We start from the raw sequence: 18,324 nt of genomic DNA on the forward strand, positions 1-18,324 counted from the left end.
GTGAAACTTGCAAATTCCAAAGATAAAGAGAAGATCCTTAAAGCAGCAAGAGACAAGAGATCCCTAACCTATATGAGGAGAAGTATTAGGTTAACAGCAGACCTGTCCACAGAGACCTGGCAGGCCAGAAAGGGCTGGCAGGATATATTCAGGGTCCTAAGTGAGAAGAACATGCAGCCAAGAATAGTCTATCTAGCAAGGCTCTCATTCAGAATAGAAGGAGAGATAAAGAGCTTCCAAGATAGGCAGAAACTGAAAGAATGTGTGACCACCAAACCAGCTCTGCAAGAAATATTAAGGGGGACTCTGTAAAAGAAAGAGGAAGTCCAAAGAAACAATCCACAAAAACAGGGACTGAATAGGTATCATGATGACACTAAATTCATATCTTTCAGTAGTAACTCTGAACGTGAATGGGCTTAATGACCCCATCAAAAGGTGCAGGGTTTCATTGGATAAAAAAGCAAGACCCATCTATTTGCTGTCTACTAGAGACTCATTTTAGACATAAGGACACCTACAGCCTGAAACTGAAAGGTTGGAGAACCATTTATCATTCAAATGGTCTTCAAAAGAAAGCAGGGGTAGCCATCCTCATATCAGATAATAAAGTTTATCCCAAAGACTGTATTAAGAGATGAAGAGAGACACTATATCATATTTAAAGGATCTATCCAACAAGAAGATCTAACAATCATGAATATTTATGCCCTGAATGTGGAAGCCACCAAGTATATCAATTAATAACCAAAGTTGAGCCATACTTAGATAATAATACACTAATACTGGGTGACTTCAACACAGCACTTTCTGTAAATGACAGATATTCTAAGCACAACATCTCCAAAGAAACAAGACCTTTAAATGATACACTGGACCAGATGGATTTCACAGATATTTATAGAACTTTACATCCAAACGCAACTGAATACACATTCTTCTCAAATGCACATGGAACTTTCTCCAGAATAGACCATATACTGGGTCACAAATCAGGTCTTAACCAATACCAAAAGATTGGGATTGTGCCCTGCATATTTTCAGACCATAATGCTTTGAAACTAGAACTAAATCACAAGAAGAAATTGGGAAGAAATTCAAACACGTGGAGGTTAAGGACCATCCTGCTAAAAGATGAAAGGGTCAACCAGGAAATTAGAGAAGAATTAAAAAGATTCATGGAAACTAATGAGAACGAAGATACAACTGTTCAAAATCTTTGAGATACAGGAAAAGCAGTCCTGAGAGGGAAATACATTGCAATACAAGCATCCCTCAAAAAACTGGAAAAAACTCAAATACAAACGCTAACCTTGCACCTAAAGGAACAGGAGAAAGAACAGCAAATAAAACCTACACCCAGCAGAAGAGGAGAGTTAGTAAAGATTCGAGCAGAACCCAATGAAATAGAGACCAGAAAAACTGGAACAGATCAACAAAACCAGGAGTTGGTTTTTTTGAAAGAATTAGTAAGATACATAAACCATTAGCCTAATTAAAAACAAAAGAGAAAAGACTCAAAATAATAAAATCATGAATGAAAAGGGAAAGAGCATCACCAATACCAAGAAATTACAAATGATTTTAAAAATATTAGCTATATGCCAATAAATTAGGCAATCTAGAAGAAATGGATGTATTTCTAGAAAACCACAAACTACCAAAACTGGAACAGGAAGAAATAGAAAACCTAAATAGGCCAATAACCAGTGAGGAAATTGAAGCAGTCATCAAAAACCTCCCAAGACACAAAAGTCCAGGGCCAGATGACTTCCCAGGGGAATTCTATCAAACGTTTAAAGAAGAAACAATACCTATTCTACTAAAGCTGTTCTGAAAGAAAGGGATGGAATACTTCCAAACTCATTCTATGAGGCCAACATCACCTTAATTCCAAAACTAGACAAAGACCTCACCAAAAAAGGAGAATTATAAACCAATATCCCTGGTGAACACAGATGCAAAAATTCTCCACAAGATACTAACCAATAGGATCCAACAGTACATTAAGAAGATTATTCACCATGACCAAGTGGGATTTATCCCTGGGATGCAAGGCTGGTTCAACACTCGTAAAACAATCAATGTGATTGATCATATCAACAAGAGAAAAAAACGAGAACCATATGATCCTCTCAACAGATGCAGAGAAAGCATTTGACAAAACAGCATCCATTCCTGATCAAAACTCTTCGGAGTGTAGGGATCGAGGGAACATTCCTCAGCATCTTAAAAGCCATCTACAAAAAGCCCACAGCACATATCATTCTCAATGGGGAAACACTGGGAGCCTTTCCCCTAAGAACAGGAACAAGACAGGGATGTCCACTCTCACCACTGCTATTCAACATAGTACTGGAAGTCCTAGCCTCAGCAATCAGACAACAAAAAGACATTAAAGGCATTCAAATTGGCAAAGAAGAAGTCAAACTCTCCCTCTTCGCTGATGACATGATACTATACGTAGAAAACCCAAAAGCCTCCACCCCAAGATTGCTAGAACTCATACAGCAATTTGGCAGTGCGGCAGGATACAAAATCAATGCTCAGATATCAGTGGGATTTCTATACCCTAACAATGAGACCAAAGAAAGAAAAATTAAGGAGTCAATCCCATTTACAAGTGCACCTAAAAGCATAAGATACCTAGGAGTAAACCTAACCAAAGAGGTAAAGGATCTATACCCTAAAAACTATAGAACACTTCTGAAAGAAATTGAGGAAGACACAAAGAGATGGAAAAATATTCCATGCTCATGGATTGGCAGAATTAATATTGTGAAAATGTCAATGTTACCCAGGGCAATTTACACGTTTAATGCAATCCCTATCAAAATACCATGGACTTTCTTCAGAGAGTTAGAACAAATTATTTTAAGATTTGTGTGGAATCAGAAAAGACCCCAAATAGCCAGGGGAATTTTAAAAAAGAAAACCATATCTGGGGGCATCACAATGCCAGATTTCAGGTTGTACTACAAAGCTGTGGTCATCAAGACAGTGTGGTACTGGCACAAAAACAGACACATAGATCAATGGAACAGAATAGGGAATCCAGAAGTGGACCCTAAACTTTATGGTCAACTAATATTCGATAAAGGAGGAAAGACTATCCACTGGAAGAAAGACAGTCTCTTCAATAAATGGTGCTGGGAAATTGGACATCCACATGCAGAAGAATGAAACTAGACCACTCTCTTGCACCATACACAAAGATAAACTCAAAATGGATGAAAGATCTAAATGTGAGACAAGATTCCATCAAAATCCTAGAGGAGAACACAGGCAACACCATTTTTGAACTCGGCCACAGTAACTTCTTGCAAGATACATCCATGAAGGCGAGAGAAACAAAAGCAAAAATGAACTATTGGGACTTCATCAAGATAAGAAGCTTTTGCACAGCAAAGGATACAGTCAACAAAACTAAAAGACAACCTACAGAATGGGAGAAGATATTTGCAAATGACATATCAGATAAAGGGTTAGTTTCCAAGATTTATAAAGAACTTATTAAACTCAACAGCAAAGAAACAAACAATCCAATCATGAAATGGGCAAAAGACATGAACAGAAATCTCACAGAGGAAGACATAGACATGGCCAACACGCACATGAAAAAACGCTCTGCATCACTTGCCATCAGGGAAATGCAAATCAAAACCACAATGAGATACCACTTCACACCAGTGATAATGGGGAAAATTAACAAGGTAGGAAACCACAAATGTTGGAGAGGATGCGGAGAAAAGGGAGCCCTCTTACACTGTTGGTGGGAATGTGAACTGATACAGCCACTGTTGAAAACTGTGTGGAGGTTCCTCAAAGAGTTAAAAATAGACCTGCCCTACGACCCAGAAATTGCACTGTTGGGGATTTACCCCAAAGATACAGATGCAATGAAACGCCGGGACACCTGCACCCCGATGTTTCTAGCAGCAATGTCCACAATAGCCAAACTGTGGAAGGAGCCTCGGTGTCCATCGAAAGATGAATGGATAAAGAAGATGTGGTCTATGTATACAATGGAATATTACTCAGCCATTAGAAATGGCAAATACCCACCATTTGCTTCAACGTGGATGGAACTGGAGGGTATTATGCGGAGTGAAATAAGTCAATCGGAGAAGGACAAACATTATATGGTCTCATTCATTTGGGGAATATAAATAATAGTGAAAGGGAATAGATGGGAAGGGAGAAGAAATGGGTAGGAAATATCAGAAAGGGAGACAGAACATAAAGACTCCTAACTCTGGGAAACGAACTAGGGGTGGTGGAAGGGGAGAAGGGCGGGGGGTGGGGGTGAATGGGTGACGGGCACTGAGGGGGACACTTGACGGGATGAGCACTGGGTGTTATTCTGTATGTTGGCAAATTGAACACCAATAAAAAATAAATTTATTATTAAAAAAAAACACAATGAGATACCACCCGACACCAGTGAGAATGAGGAAAATTAACAAGACAGGAAACAACAAATTTTGGAGAGGATGTGGAGAAAGGGGAACCCTCTTACACTGTTGGTGGGAATGTGAACTGGTGCAGCCACTCTGGAAAACTATGTGGAGGTTCCTCAAAGAGTTAAAAATAGAACTGCCCTACGACCCAGTACTTGCACTGTTAGGGATTTACACCAAAGATGCAGATGCAGTGAAATGGCAGGACACCTGCACCCCAATGTTTATAGCAGCAATGTCCACAATAGCCAAACTGTGGAAGGAGCCTCGGTACCCACTGAAGATGAATGGATAAAGAAGATGTGGTTTATGTATACAATGGAATATTACTCAGCCTTTAGAAATGACAAATAACTACCATTTGCTTCGACATGGATGGAACTGGAGGGTATTATGCTGAGTGAAATAAGTCAATCAGAGAAGGACAAACATTATATGGTCTCATTCATTTGGGGAATATAAAAAATAGTGAAAGGGAATAAAGGGGAAAGGAGAGAAAATGAGTGAAAATAACAGTGAGGGGGACAGAACATGAGAGACACCTAACTCTGGGAAACGAACAAGAGGTAGTGGAAAGGGAGGTGGGCGGGGTGTTGGGGTGACTGGGTGACAGGCACTGAGGGGCGCACTTGACGGGATGAGCACTGGGTGATATGCTCTATGTTGGCAAATTGAACCCCAATAAAAATAATAATAGTTTAAAATTTTTTAAAAAACTATTATAGTGCAACATTCTCTATATCTCTAAATTAGATAGTAGTCGGTGGTCAGCAAGAGTGGATTTTAATAATTATAACATTTTTATACAACAAAACACCATTGGCAGAAGTCAGAGAGGGTTATGCCAGTAAGCACTGGCATAGGCTGCTTCCCAAGACCTATGGCTAACTGAAAAAAGAAAGGTTTCAGAACAATATATGTGTAGGCATTTATTCAACAAACTATGGATTCTCTGAAAAACATGACTCTCTTAAAAGCTAAGAAAGTTTGGAATCTATTTGTGCCGGTCAATTTTAGTAAAGCCAAAATAGTTACCTTGTTGAGTCTGTGCCAGAATTTAGGTTCTGGTCAGCGGACCCTAGAATGCTGTACATCTTTGTGGTGATTAGTTTAATACTCTCTTAGTTTGGCTTCTGCCTCAAGATAGCCCAAAGGCCCATATTATCTTTCCCTTGTCCTCAGCCTATAGTCCAATGACTGGCTTTTTTCTGATGGTTTGCTTTGTAGATAGGGAGTTCACAGGTTGGGGTGTTTAAAAGAAGTCTGAGGGAAAAAGTGATTGATTCTTCCTGCTATCTTATCTCCTCCACTTTTAGCCTCAATTCCAACTTTAGCCTGGGCCACAGAATTTAGTATTGCTAACCCTGCAAGTAAAAAACATGAACAGAATCTAAAACTCTTTCAACTACTTGTATGACGAAAAGGTCTTTCTTAGCATGGTTCTATTTTCTTCCCTCTATTTCCAGATGGGCTAGCATGTACAGAACACCATTCAAGAAGTTTGTTTCTTCTTGGGGCTTAGTGAAGGCTACATGGAATAATCAATACACCCCTACATTCTAGAGTTTTCTGAAAACAGCCCCAGTATTTCAGCTTCATTAGGCATGTTATCTGTATCCCAGGTGCAATAGGTGGTGGGTTAACCACCTAATAATAAACATTTTCAACTTCGTAATAGTAGGGAGTATCCTTATTGTCATCCACCCTTCACAGTTCAGCCAACTCCACATTTATGGACTCTTAGAATACCCTGTATCCAAGTATTGGTTTCAGTATTAGCCCTAACTCTTCCAGTTTTAAGAAACAGAGAACTAACTCAAAATACTTTAAGAGCATTTGTCTTCTATATGGGAAGCAGAGTGGGTTTTCTTGAAGCACAGCTGGATTCCATCAAACGCTTAGTAGGTTTGGGATTAACCTCTATGAGTGATGTTGTCACACCCAGATGTTTTATATTCACCCCTGAGTTTTATACTTTGGTCATTGGATTCATTCTCAAGACTTCTTATACTCTCTTTTGGCAACTATGGATTTATATTTCTGACACTGCTATCCTCAGAAGTAAAAGTCTTATGCCCAATAGCACAAACAGTCCTTTTCCATTGCCTCCAATTGGCACATGTGCTTGACCAAGGTAGGTCACTGTGGGCTGCAGATGGTTGGCCAGGGCTGGTGCTCAGTCCTGGAGGCAGATTTGATCAGCTATACGTGAAACACTTGCAAGGAAGATGGGTGATTTCTCAAGGAAAAGTGCTCTCATTCTTAGAATAAGACATTTTAGAATCTGGGCATAAAAAAATAAGGTATCAATGACTAATATCAGAGACAGTAAGCTATTTATAGAAAGAAACATTGATTTAAAAAAAAGGGAGAGAGAGGTGGAAAGTCCCAAGTAGGCTGAATATTTGATAGATGGTGTTTTTGAAAGAGCATGGAGGACATATTAGAAGCATTTGTTATACTGCTGTGTGGGATTGGGGGGCGGACAGCATTTTTAAGCATATTTTGTTGTTTTATGCTGTATAATTTTCTGCAACTTTTCAAGAAATATAAGTAAAACACCTTTTGTCAAGGCGTTTTGGACATATATTTGTACTGCCTCGTGGATGCAATGTGCTAATTCTGGTCTAGAGGGCACCCCTCTTTTTGGGGGTTACATAAAAACACTTAGACACAATTGCCAAGTCTTTAGGGAGAATGACTAGACTAAGGCTAATGCTTGATGCAGAACCTATCTTCAGGCAACAGACAATTTCTCTCCAGAGCTCTTTCTATTCTTAGAGTCTTCTATATTTCTGACTTGCAAGTTTCCTTTTAACACAGATTTAGGGTCCTCTGTAGTGACAAATAGTGCAACAAATAAATGGGAACAGTGGGAGTGGACAGCCCTAAAATTTCAGAAGGCATTGAGAGCAGTTATTCTGGAAACCATGAGGATTTATGATCCATGAAAATAATACGCAGCAAAAAATGCACTGAGTTGTACCTTAGGATGAGGAGGAAGCTTTAAAAATGACCAGTGCCTGCGACCTACCCATAGTGATTTTCATGTAACTGGCCGGGGGTGGGCTTGCCTTGAGCACATGTTAAAAGCTCTCTGGGTGATTCAAATGTGCTGCTCATGCTGAGAACCACTGCTGCCGAGTTTATGCCGTCAAGCATGCACATGAAGGCCATGGTCACAGGAACCGCGTTTGTGGAGAACCCTTGCGCTTTCTCAACCCCCTTGTTATTTAATGAGCTTAAGATGAGAATGCCTAACTGTACTGCTGCTTTTATGAAGTAATGACAGTGTCCAGTAAGTTGTCTGGGTTGGTAGGAGGCATGGCAAAGGTGAACCCAATAATGTACTTCATGATCACATTTCCATGTTGCATTTGGAACAGGTGGCCGAGCTGGTCCAGAGTTGAAGGTGAGCATGTAGATAGTTAAAAACCCGTAGCAAAGGCTTCTGAGACCTGCAAAGCCAAGAGAAGATTCAAGCAATGATCTTACAGCAAAGCTGTCTTGACTTTCTATACTTGTAAAAAACAGAAGAGGCCCTGGGTCACTTAGCTCACATTTGGGGCATGTGGCAATACTAGTTCCCAAGTAGGACAGTGGCCACAGACTCAGAAATCTATGTTATTTTGAGTTAGAAGCTTAGATGTTTCACTTCCTTCCATTCCACCGATCCCTCCCAACCCCCTTATCCCACTTGCCAGAGCCCCCCACCCCTGTGGCCCTCCCACCTTGCCAGTGTCCTAGGGGTGGGAGATCTCGTTGGCCAAGGCTGGGTGCTTGTTAGGCCAAGGCTGCGGCCACTTCCACACCAGTCTGCGTAGTGGTCTGTGAAGGAGACCTGGGAGCAAAGGTGATTGCCTGCATCTGGCATCTTTCAATAAGTAAAAACATCTCCTGCTGTGCTGATGAAAAGGTGCTGCCCGGAAATGTTTTATACACAGCTTAAAACAACAGCAACAAAAGAAGCCAATGAGATTTATATTCGTGCTGCATTGAAAGGGACCCTACTTAATGCTGCCTATCTTCTAGTGTCTTCTAGGAAAATATCACCTCCTCAGAATCATTTTGGTAGTTGTCTCCCCTCAGGGCCATTTCTGAAGGTGAGCACCAGTAGAATTTCCAGACTAAGGGAGTGAACAGTGATTTGTCACTTGTTTTGTAGTGAGAAGGGTTGGCCAGAGAGGAGTCAGCACAGGAATGAGTGCTGCAGGAGGCATAGACAGAAAGAGAAGAAATGGGTCAGGGGGCCAAACCCCATCTCCATTCCAGGGAAGTCCTGAAAGACCCAAAGAATGCCGTCTAACCCCCTTTTCTGGTTAGTTGAAGTCAGAGGAGTTTGATTTTCATGAGCTCTGTTTCAGGTTGTCTATTGGCCTGTAAGAAACCACCCTCAAATAGGGGCTGACCATAACCACCACTGGTTATTCTCTCTATAATTTTGAGGTTTGCCTAGGGTTAGCTAAGTGGTTCTCATTCAGAGTCTCTTAGGTGCTTGCAGTCCCAGCAGAAAAAGTAGCTTGCTTGGGATTTCTTTTTGGTAACCCAAGAGGTAACAAAAGTGAGTGAAGATATTCTAAGGAATTTTTCTAGATCCTTGTCACCTACTAGAATTCTCACTCAGAATTACCATCGTCGGAGAGTCTTTTTGTCCTACCTCCCCTGAGTACACTACTGGTTCCTCAATGGCCCCTGATTTACTCCTCTGAGTTTGGGTGAGGAACTGAGCAAACATGGCTCAGTCCCTTTCTCTGTCTGCTTTTGGCCATGTGGTAAGCTTCAAGCTTGGTGCCCTGCCCTGCTCAGGAAGCCTGAGGTTGACCAGGACTGCCTGTGACTTGGGTATAGTAAATGGCATGGGTGCCCCACCTCTCTCCTCCTGCATTCATCTCTATAGGCAGAAGGCTGATGCTTCAGCCCCCTGTATTTTCTGAGTGTTTATTCTTGGCCACATGAGCTTGCTTGGCTCTTGCCCAAGACAAGCTGGAAGGGCCTGAGAGTGGATGTCCCTAAAGGCATTCTCAGGCAAGGATGGATGGGAGTTTGAGGAGTAAATACACCAGTTTCCTGGGTTGGAGGTTGAGATACTCTCAGAGGTGTGTTCTCTGCTTTCTCCCAGAACTCCCTGGCCGGCGGGACCTCGGGCTGCCCACAGCAGTGACTGGCTCTAGTAAGTATTCTTGCTAGCCAGCCTCACTCCCTCACGCCTCTGCTTGGACTAAGTGCTGAGTAAACCACTTGCAGTCAAACCCTTGTCTGTTTCTGAGGGAACCTGTTCAGGGTACATTCCAAGGAACCCAGTACCTGCGTTCTCTCTCTGTCTCTCTCTCTCCTTCTGACTACCCTGTTCATCCATTCAGAACTCAGGACAGTAAACGTTCATTTTATTGAGGCTCTTTCTCAAATCTTCATAACTTTTTACTTTCCTTTTCTCCTAGTTTCTGCACAATAAAATTTTTAAATATGGAATTAAGGCCTTATAAATAAACATCAGGTATATTTTGCTCCAAACCCATCCTACTCCTGCCAAAGACATGAAGGTAAAAAATATCTACATTTTCCATTTTGTTTACAGTGGTGTAGTCTTATGACAAATTTACTCTCTTTAGAATTTGACAAGAATTGCTTTAGTTGACCACATTAAATGGTTTTGTTTTCTCTGTTGGATAACCACACTCAGAATTGTCTCTTTATTCTGCCTTTGTCTGGTGGTTTTCTCTGGAAATACAAAATCTTTTTTTTTGAAAGATTTATTTTAGAGAGACAGCATGTATACAGGGTGAGGGGCAGAGGGAAAGAACCTCAAGCAGATTACCTGCTGAGCATGGAGCCTACTACAGGGCTCAATCTCAGGACCCATGAGATCATGACCTGAGCCAAAACTAGTAGTCAGACATTTTGCTGACTAAGCCCTACAGGCGCCCCAATACAAAACCTTTCCAATAGCATATGGCTCTTTTTATTCGCTTTTGTAGCTGAGTCAGAAAATTACAAATGGAGGGGCATCTGGGTGGCTTGGTTGGTTAAGCGCTTGACTCTTGATCTCAGCTCAGGTCTTGATCTCAGGGTTGTGAGTTCAAGCTCCACATCGTGCTCTATGCTAGGTGTGGAGCCTACTTAAAAATAAAACAAACAAACAAACAAACAAAACACAAACACACACACACACACACACAAAAAAAAAAAAAAAAACCCAAAAACAAATGGGAAGTGAATACCAAGAAGTGAATCCAATGTGCAAATTTTGGGTTTAGCTTCGATCTCCTCATCTATGAAATAGGCATGGAATTATTTTATCTATATAACAGGATCACTGTTAATATCAAATGTAGGTAGAAGTACTGTCTGATAAGCATAAAGTGGTATAAAAAGATTGGTTTTTATTTCCTCAGGGACAATTCTGGTTTTAAGGAAAGATTTCACTTATCATCATGGCTAATTTGAAAGTATAGGTAAGGCTCCCACAAGACCTTATTAACCTTTGAAGTAGATATGAAATTATTTTTCTGGCAGATGCCCATTTATTCTAACCATAGTAAATTTTTTCTTATTGTTTTTACTTAATTTTGTGGCTTAATTTTTTTAAATTGTTTTACTTAATTTTTTGTGGCTAAATACCCTAAGTAGGCAGAACTTTTTCTAAAATTGTCAATAAGACAATAAAGCCAGGTTATTCACATGGGGAATGTGGAAAAGTCTGTAGAATTCCCTGGAATTAATCAATAGCTGTGACTCCCAAATAACTTGCCCATTTCACATGATGCCTGTATTCATCTTTGGTAAGAAGGTATCACAAAGTCAAGTTTATTAAAATAATTTTGCTATTTGCTGCTTATCTGACCGACAGAAACCACTGTTTCTTCCTCCCAAATGTGGCATTGGTTAAGTAAAACATTCCCTTTATGAGAAAAATTGGAAACTGATTGATTAATCATGGGTTTCATTAACAAACCTTGACACTTTTTGAGTTTCTGTATTTGATATTCCTCTTAGTGTTTATGTCCAACATGTCCAGAATGTTCTCTCCTCATGTAAATTTAGGCAAGTTATAAAAACAAAACACACACACACACACACACACACACACACACACACACACACACACCCCAAAGAGTTGCTTTTCTTTTCCAGCTTACACTGACATAAGATGACCATAAGATGGTCAGACATTCTAAGACTGTGTTGGATCTGTCTTCTCAACTGCAGATTTTGTGTCTGTTTAGGGAGAAAGAGTTAGAATAAATTCATGGGACATATTTTCCTTTGTCTATGTGGTCATAAAGAAACAGCTTTGGAAAATGAACTGAGCCGTTGTAGAAATGGCCTATTTGAAGCCTGTTGGCATTCTAGAGTACCAGTTGATCACTCCTCTAAGTGCTAATAGGTCCAACACTGGTTCAGGGAAAACAATAAATTACCAGTTTTTAAATCAAGAATTAATAATTCCCAAAGCTCAGATCTCCCTGGTTGAAAATTTAGGCAGAATTCCTACTGCCTCCATGTAAATCAGACCTTACACTGGCCTTGGAGAGGATGGAGTCTGAAGGACTGAATATGAACTGCCTCTATGTGGAAGACCTTGGGCTGCCTCATAGCTTGCAGGATAGCAAGAAGGAGAGAAACATTCCCACATTGGGCTGCTTCAGTGGCAAGACTGTAATAACCTCAGGATAGTAGTATCTAAAACTGATGCAAGCCAGAATGAAAACTCCATCATGGTTTATGGGTACCCCACAATGAGTTTGGCTATGTATAAAGTTCACAATTATTACTACCTCTGCTTCTATTCCATTCCAGCAGTATGGAGCATTTAGCACATAGGTCACAAATAGTGGATAGACAAGAAGCTGCATGCCTTAATGACTCATTCAGATGCAGCAGCTTGGTGTTTATTTTGCAATGTTGGAGGCAACTGATGAAAATTTAGTAACTAATTATGTAGAATTCCTATATGTAAACTGGATTGACTCAAAGGTATTGTAAAAACAAGTGCTGTTTGGAAATTCAAAGAGAATCTGAATAAAGTATGTGTGTGCGTGGGGGGCAGATTATGTATTCTCTGTGGAGGCCCACAAATAAGGACAAAACTTAGTGTCTCATCAAAAAAAAAAAAAAAAATCCATATACCTAGCACCATGCTGCATGTTTGCAATGAGGAAGTCCTAAGTTAATTTCTCTTTTAAAATGTGTATTAGGGTTTTCCAGAGAAATGTAACCAATAGAATAGATAGATAAGAAGAGATTTATTATACAAATTGGTTCATGTGGTTATGGAGGCTGTCAAGTCCTCTGACTTGCTGTCTGCAAATTGGAATACCAGGAAAGCCAGTTGTAGAATTTGGTGAAGTCTAAAGGTATGAGAACCAGGAGAGCTAATGGGGTAACTACTAGTCTGAGGCCAGAGGTGTGAGAAACCAAAGGGGTGGGGTGCTGGTATAAAGCTCAGAGTCCAAAGGTTCCAACACCAGGACTTTTGATGTTCAAAGGCAGAAGGAAATGGATGTCCTAGCTCAAGAAGAAAGAGAATTCACTCTTCCTTTGCCTTTCTGTTCAGGCCAACAGATTGGGTGATGCCCAGTCACATTGGTAAGGGCAGGTCTTCTTCACTGAGTCTACTGATTCAAATGCTAATTTCTTCTAGAAACATTCTTTTGAATATACCCAGAAATAGTGTTTTACCAGCTATCTGGGTGTCCCTTAGCCCAAACAAGTTGAAATGTAAGATTAATCATCACCATGGGTCCTGATGCTTAGCATATAATTTTCTTCTCTTTTCATGAGAAACAAATAGAATTAACAAACTATACTCATTGTTTATTCTTTTTTTAATGATTTATTTACTTGAGAGAGACATAGGGGGAGAGGGAGAGAGAGAATTTCAAGCAGACTTCCACTGAGTGTGGAGCCTGGTAGAGCCGATCTCACAACCCTGAGATCACCTGAGCTGAAATCAGGAGTCAGTCAAATGCTTAACTGACTAAGCTGCCCAAGCACCCCTCTCATTGTTTATTCTTAAATAAGTCACTGTAAAATAAATAATACGTATTATACAAAGGAAGAAGGCATGTTGATCTTGTAAAATCTCTAAAACATAATTTTATAATTTTATTCAAAATTTTGCATTTTTAATGATTCTATGACAGGTGAGAGACAGACAGACAGACCTGTCCCTCATGACTCAAAAGAAGTAACAGCGTTATGATTGGATAGCACAGTTTGAGGCTCAAGAGCTACTAAAGGACATAGCATGTCCTTTCCTTTGGAAAAGGACCCTGACCCCCTCTTGGTCAGGGTCATGAAGTTTGGCTGTAGGTAGTATGCAAGCCTTAGGGGTTCTGGATTGCTCAGGTGGGAAGACACACAAGATTGCTCAAAACCAAGACAGAGATGGTATTATCTGGGTATTTCTTGGCACCCCATTTTGTTAGGCATAAAGGGACAGTAAACCCTTTTTTTCTTGTCTAATTGTCCTAAATTTTCATCTCCTTGTGATTTGAAAAATGCATTCCTGCTTAGAATGGGGAGATGTCTCTAATGATGTTTGGCACAGAATTGTGATCTACTAAAACAGTACTGGAGGGAGACACTTGGAAAATACCTTGTTGCTGCAATATCTGTTTGGTTTTGAGAAGTGGGGTGGGGTGAGTGGGAGGCTAAGAGAGTACCTTGAAGGCAGTAATCATGTCATATCTATGTATCCTCATATCTTATCTTTGTATCCTCAGCAAATAACACATCAGAAGGTACATTATCAATTAGATAAATAGGAAAAAGTTAGGGCTCTATGGAGGAAAAGTAGAGGATGAGTCTAGAGGGATAAAATGACTACGGATAACTCACAAAAGGTCTCAAATGAACTCTGGCTAATGTGTTGCTAGTTTTTTAAAAAAAAGTTATTTAGTTGAATATTTGAGTCTGAAGCTATAATATTAAAATCTAAAAGAGCCAAACAAATAGGGAATTATAGTTGATAAAGCCTCTGTATGAAATTTATTAACTCAAACATAATAGTGGCTAACTAGTAAATAGTTAATAATGGATCTTACCAAATATCTCTATCAGGTGTTCATTTGAGCTTTGAGCCAGGGTTGGATCACAGAGAATTCCTGCCTGCATTCTTGGAGTGCCCCAAATGCCAACTGTCTCTGGTTTTGATTAAAGATAGATCTATATGCCTTACATGCCAGACTTGCAGGCGGCAGAGTTGACTCTCTGCCATGAAATGTCAGCAGCTCTGGCTTTCATGCTTACACACAAAGGATCATCCCACAGCTAAGAGGAGGCTTCAGCTCCTCAGGGCTGTCTGGGAGCAGGGAGATATTTTTGTTAAAATACTTGGGCCTTCAGTCCACTAATTGTTTAGGGAGGCCTTTGTCTCCTTTTGTTAATAGAAAAAAAAAAAAAAAGTATCCTAAGAGGTAGTAAATCCTTGCAGAATCAGACCTATAAATAAAGCAAACTGTTAGTTGCCAGAGGGGAGAGGGTGAGGGGATGGGCAAAATGGGTGAAGGAATGTGGGAGATAAAGGCTTCCGGTTAGCAAGGAGGAAGTTCTAAGAATAAAAGACCCAAACAAGGAATATAGTCAATGGTATGATAGTTTACTATGTTGACAGATGGTAGCTAATCTTATGGTGATCATAGCATAGTGTATAGAGAAGTTGAATCACTGGGTTGTATGCCTAAAACTAATGCAACATTGTATGTCAACTATACTAAAAAAATAAACTGTCTTAGGGATGGCCATCAGCTGGCTACTTTTAGCTTACAGTCTAAGAAGGAGGTTGGAAGAATTATATACTAGGAGACTTGAGCCCTGGCTTACTGGGGTAAGGGAGGAAACAACTTAATCAAGTTTATTACTGAAACTGTCCATAAAAGAATTTCTGATGGCTATTTTGAAATCCTGCTGGAACCCCATTCAAGACAGTATACAGAAACTTTAGAACTGTCAGGTCAATCTTCTCTGTTTCTTAAAACTCTTTAGTGGATCTTTGTTTCTAGAGCAATGTGCAAACTCTTTAATATGATGTTAAAAGCTTTTCAAAATTTGGTTCCAGGTTTTCTTTCTGGTGTCTTCGTGCAACTCTTCTCATCTTCTTGTTCTCCATCTGCAGACACCCAATATAATTTCACACCTCTCTAGCTTCTTCTAATATTTTTTGATACCCTGTATTTTTTATTGTGCTACAACATGCATAAAATAAAACTTACTGTAAAGTTCAGTGCATTAAACACATTCATATGTTGTGTAACCATCATTACTACCTAGTTCCAGAACTGTTTCATCACTGCCAAAAGAAACCCATACCCATTATATAGTCACTCTACATTTCCCCACATGGAATCCTATAATAATTAAGTAGCCTCATGTGTCTAGCCTCTTTCACTTAGCATAATGTTTATATACAGATTTTCTTTTGTATGCTCTTGTACTTATCTCCCTCTCCCTCTTCCTCCCTCTCTCTCTCTCTCTCTCTCTCTCTCTCTCTCTCACACACACACACACACACACACACACACACACACACACACTCCTTCCTCTAGTAGTGAAATTATGGGATCATACAATAATTTTTATGTTCAGCTGACTGAGGAACCACCAAATCATTTTTCCCACAATGGCTGTAACAGCATGTCTACCAGCAATGTAGGAGGGATCCAGTTTCTTATCTTTTCCAAAGTCCTTTTCCATTTTTTATTATGGCCATCCTAGTGGCTATAAAGTAGCATCTCGTGTTTAGATTTGCATTTCCCTAATGATTAGTGATGTTGAACATCTTTTCATGCATTTGTTGGTCATTTGTATATATTCTTTGGAGAAATGTCTATTCAAGTTCTTTGACCCATTTTAAATTGTCTTTTTGTTGCATTGTAAGAGTTCTTTCTATATACAAATACTATCAGATATGATTTACAAATATTTTCTCCCATTCTGTGTTTTGGATTTGCTTGCTTGATATGATAAAAATTTTCAATTTTTTTGAAGTCCAATTTGTCTATTTTTTTCCTTTGTTGCTTGTGCTTTGGGTGTTGTATTTAAGAAAATGTTGCAAAATCCAACATCATGAAGATTTCCTCTATGTTTTCATCTAAAAGTTTTATTTTTTAATTCTTACTTAGGTCTTTGGTTCATTTTGAGTTGATTTTCTATACGTTGTAAGGTAAAGGTCCATTTTATTCATCTGAATGTGGATATCACGTTTTCTCAGGGCTATCTGTTGAAGAGGTGACCTTATGGTTTTGACATTGCCCTGAATGCATTGTTTTCTTTAAGTGAAACATGGTTTTGCCTGATGATACTGCTTTTCTGGCCACCCTCTGAAATAGAGGCTTCCCTCCCTCACCTTCACCTTCTCCTCGCTCCTGGAAATGTCTGTATACATTTAGTTCCCATTTTTTGCTTCTTCCTCAGTGCTGCCCCACTAACCCCTCTTGGTGCCTTTCTTTGAGCCACAATATTATCCATTTATTGCCACCTTCTACTCAACTACATTGTTATTATCCACTCATTCCATCTTATTTGGTGATCTTAACACTTAGAGAAGTCTTTGTCTACAACTAAATCACTGTTGTCATCTTTGTAGACTTGAAACATTGTATTGATGACAGGCCTTTTTCTTCCTTCCACAGTGCCAGGATATTGGTTTTCCCTTTCCCTAGACATCATTCATTAGTGAGGCCATGATTTAGTCTATCACCCTCAGAAAATGCTTCCTTTTACAGGGTTTAAAACTCCAAAGCTCCTTCTTCACATGTCCAGACTTCTGTACTTCTGCTCTTGATATTAGCTTTTGGCGTTATTTATGACCTCTTTGCCACTCCCAGTTCTTCTAAAACAATATAAACATTTTGTAAGCTTTAATTTCAATACAATTTCAATCTTACAGAAAAGTTATGGAAATAGTACAAAGAACTCTCTACCCCAGATTCACCACTTACTTTCATATTCAACCCCTTGCCTTATTATTGAATTCTTTCTCTTTCTTAATCATTAAAAAAAATAAGTTGAAAGGTATCCCTTTATTTTCCAAATATTTCAGAGTACATTTCCCTAAAAAAGGACATTCATTTACATAAATAACAGTAAAATGATCCAAATCTGGATATTTACAACTGAATATTATTTTTCACCTAATTCATATTTCTATATTCCAATTTCATCAATTTTCCAATGTCCTTTTTTCCTACCCAGCCCAATATTTAATTCAGTATTACATATCACTTTGTTTTCCTATATGTTTAGTCTCCTTAAATCTACAACATTTCTTCAGTCATTTTTGTCTTTCCAGATCTTGATATTTTCTAAGTGGATAGATAAGGTAGACTGTAGAATGTCCTTTGATCTGGGTTTTTGGTTTCCTTATGATTGGGTTAACCTGCTTTGTCAGCAAGAATACTACAAATACTATGACCTCGGTGGATCATATCAAACATATATAATGGAGCATTGTCTTAATTTTAGTGACATTAACTTTGATTACTACTTTAAGGTAGTGGTCACCAGCTCTTTCTATCGTACAGTTACTATCTTACCCTTTGTTATTAGTAATCTGTGGGAAGATGCTTAGAGATTATGTAAAACACCCTGTTCCTCATCAAACACTCAACCAGTAGTTTTATTTATTTAAAAGGTCTTTCTTAAATTTTTTTTTAATTTAAATTCAATTAATTAACATATAATGTATTTGCGATTAGTTTCAGAGGTAGAGGTCAGTGATTCATTAGTCTTATACCTGGGTTTTCATTGTGTTTGTTTTTTTAACTCCTCAACCACTAGTTTTATCATCCATGGATGATTCTTGCCTGAATCAATTCTTCCATAGATGGTACGAAATGGTAATTCCCTACTCCCCCAATTCTAT

The sequence above is a fragment of the Canis lupus genome, chromosome 13, assembly GCF_003254725.2.
Source record: "Canis lupus dingo isolate Sandy chromosome 13, ASM325472v2, whole genome shotgun sequence".
In the NCBI taxonomy this organism is placed as follows: Eukaryota; Metazoa; Chordata; class Mammalia; order Carnivora; family Canidae; genus Canis; species Canis lupus.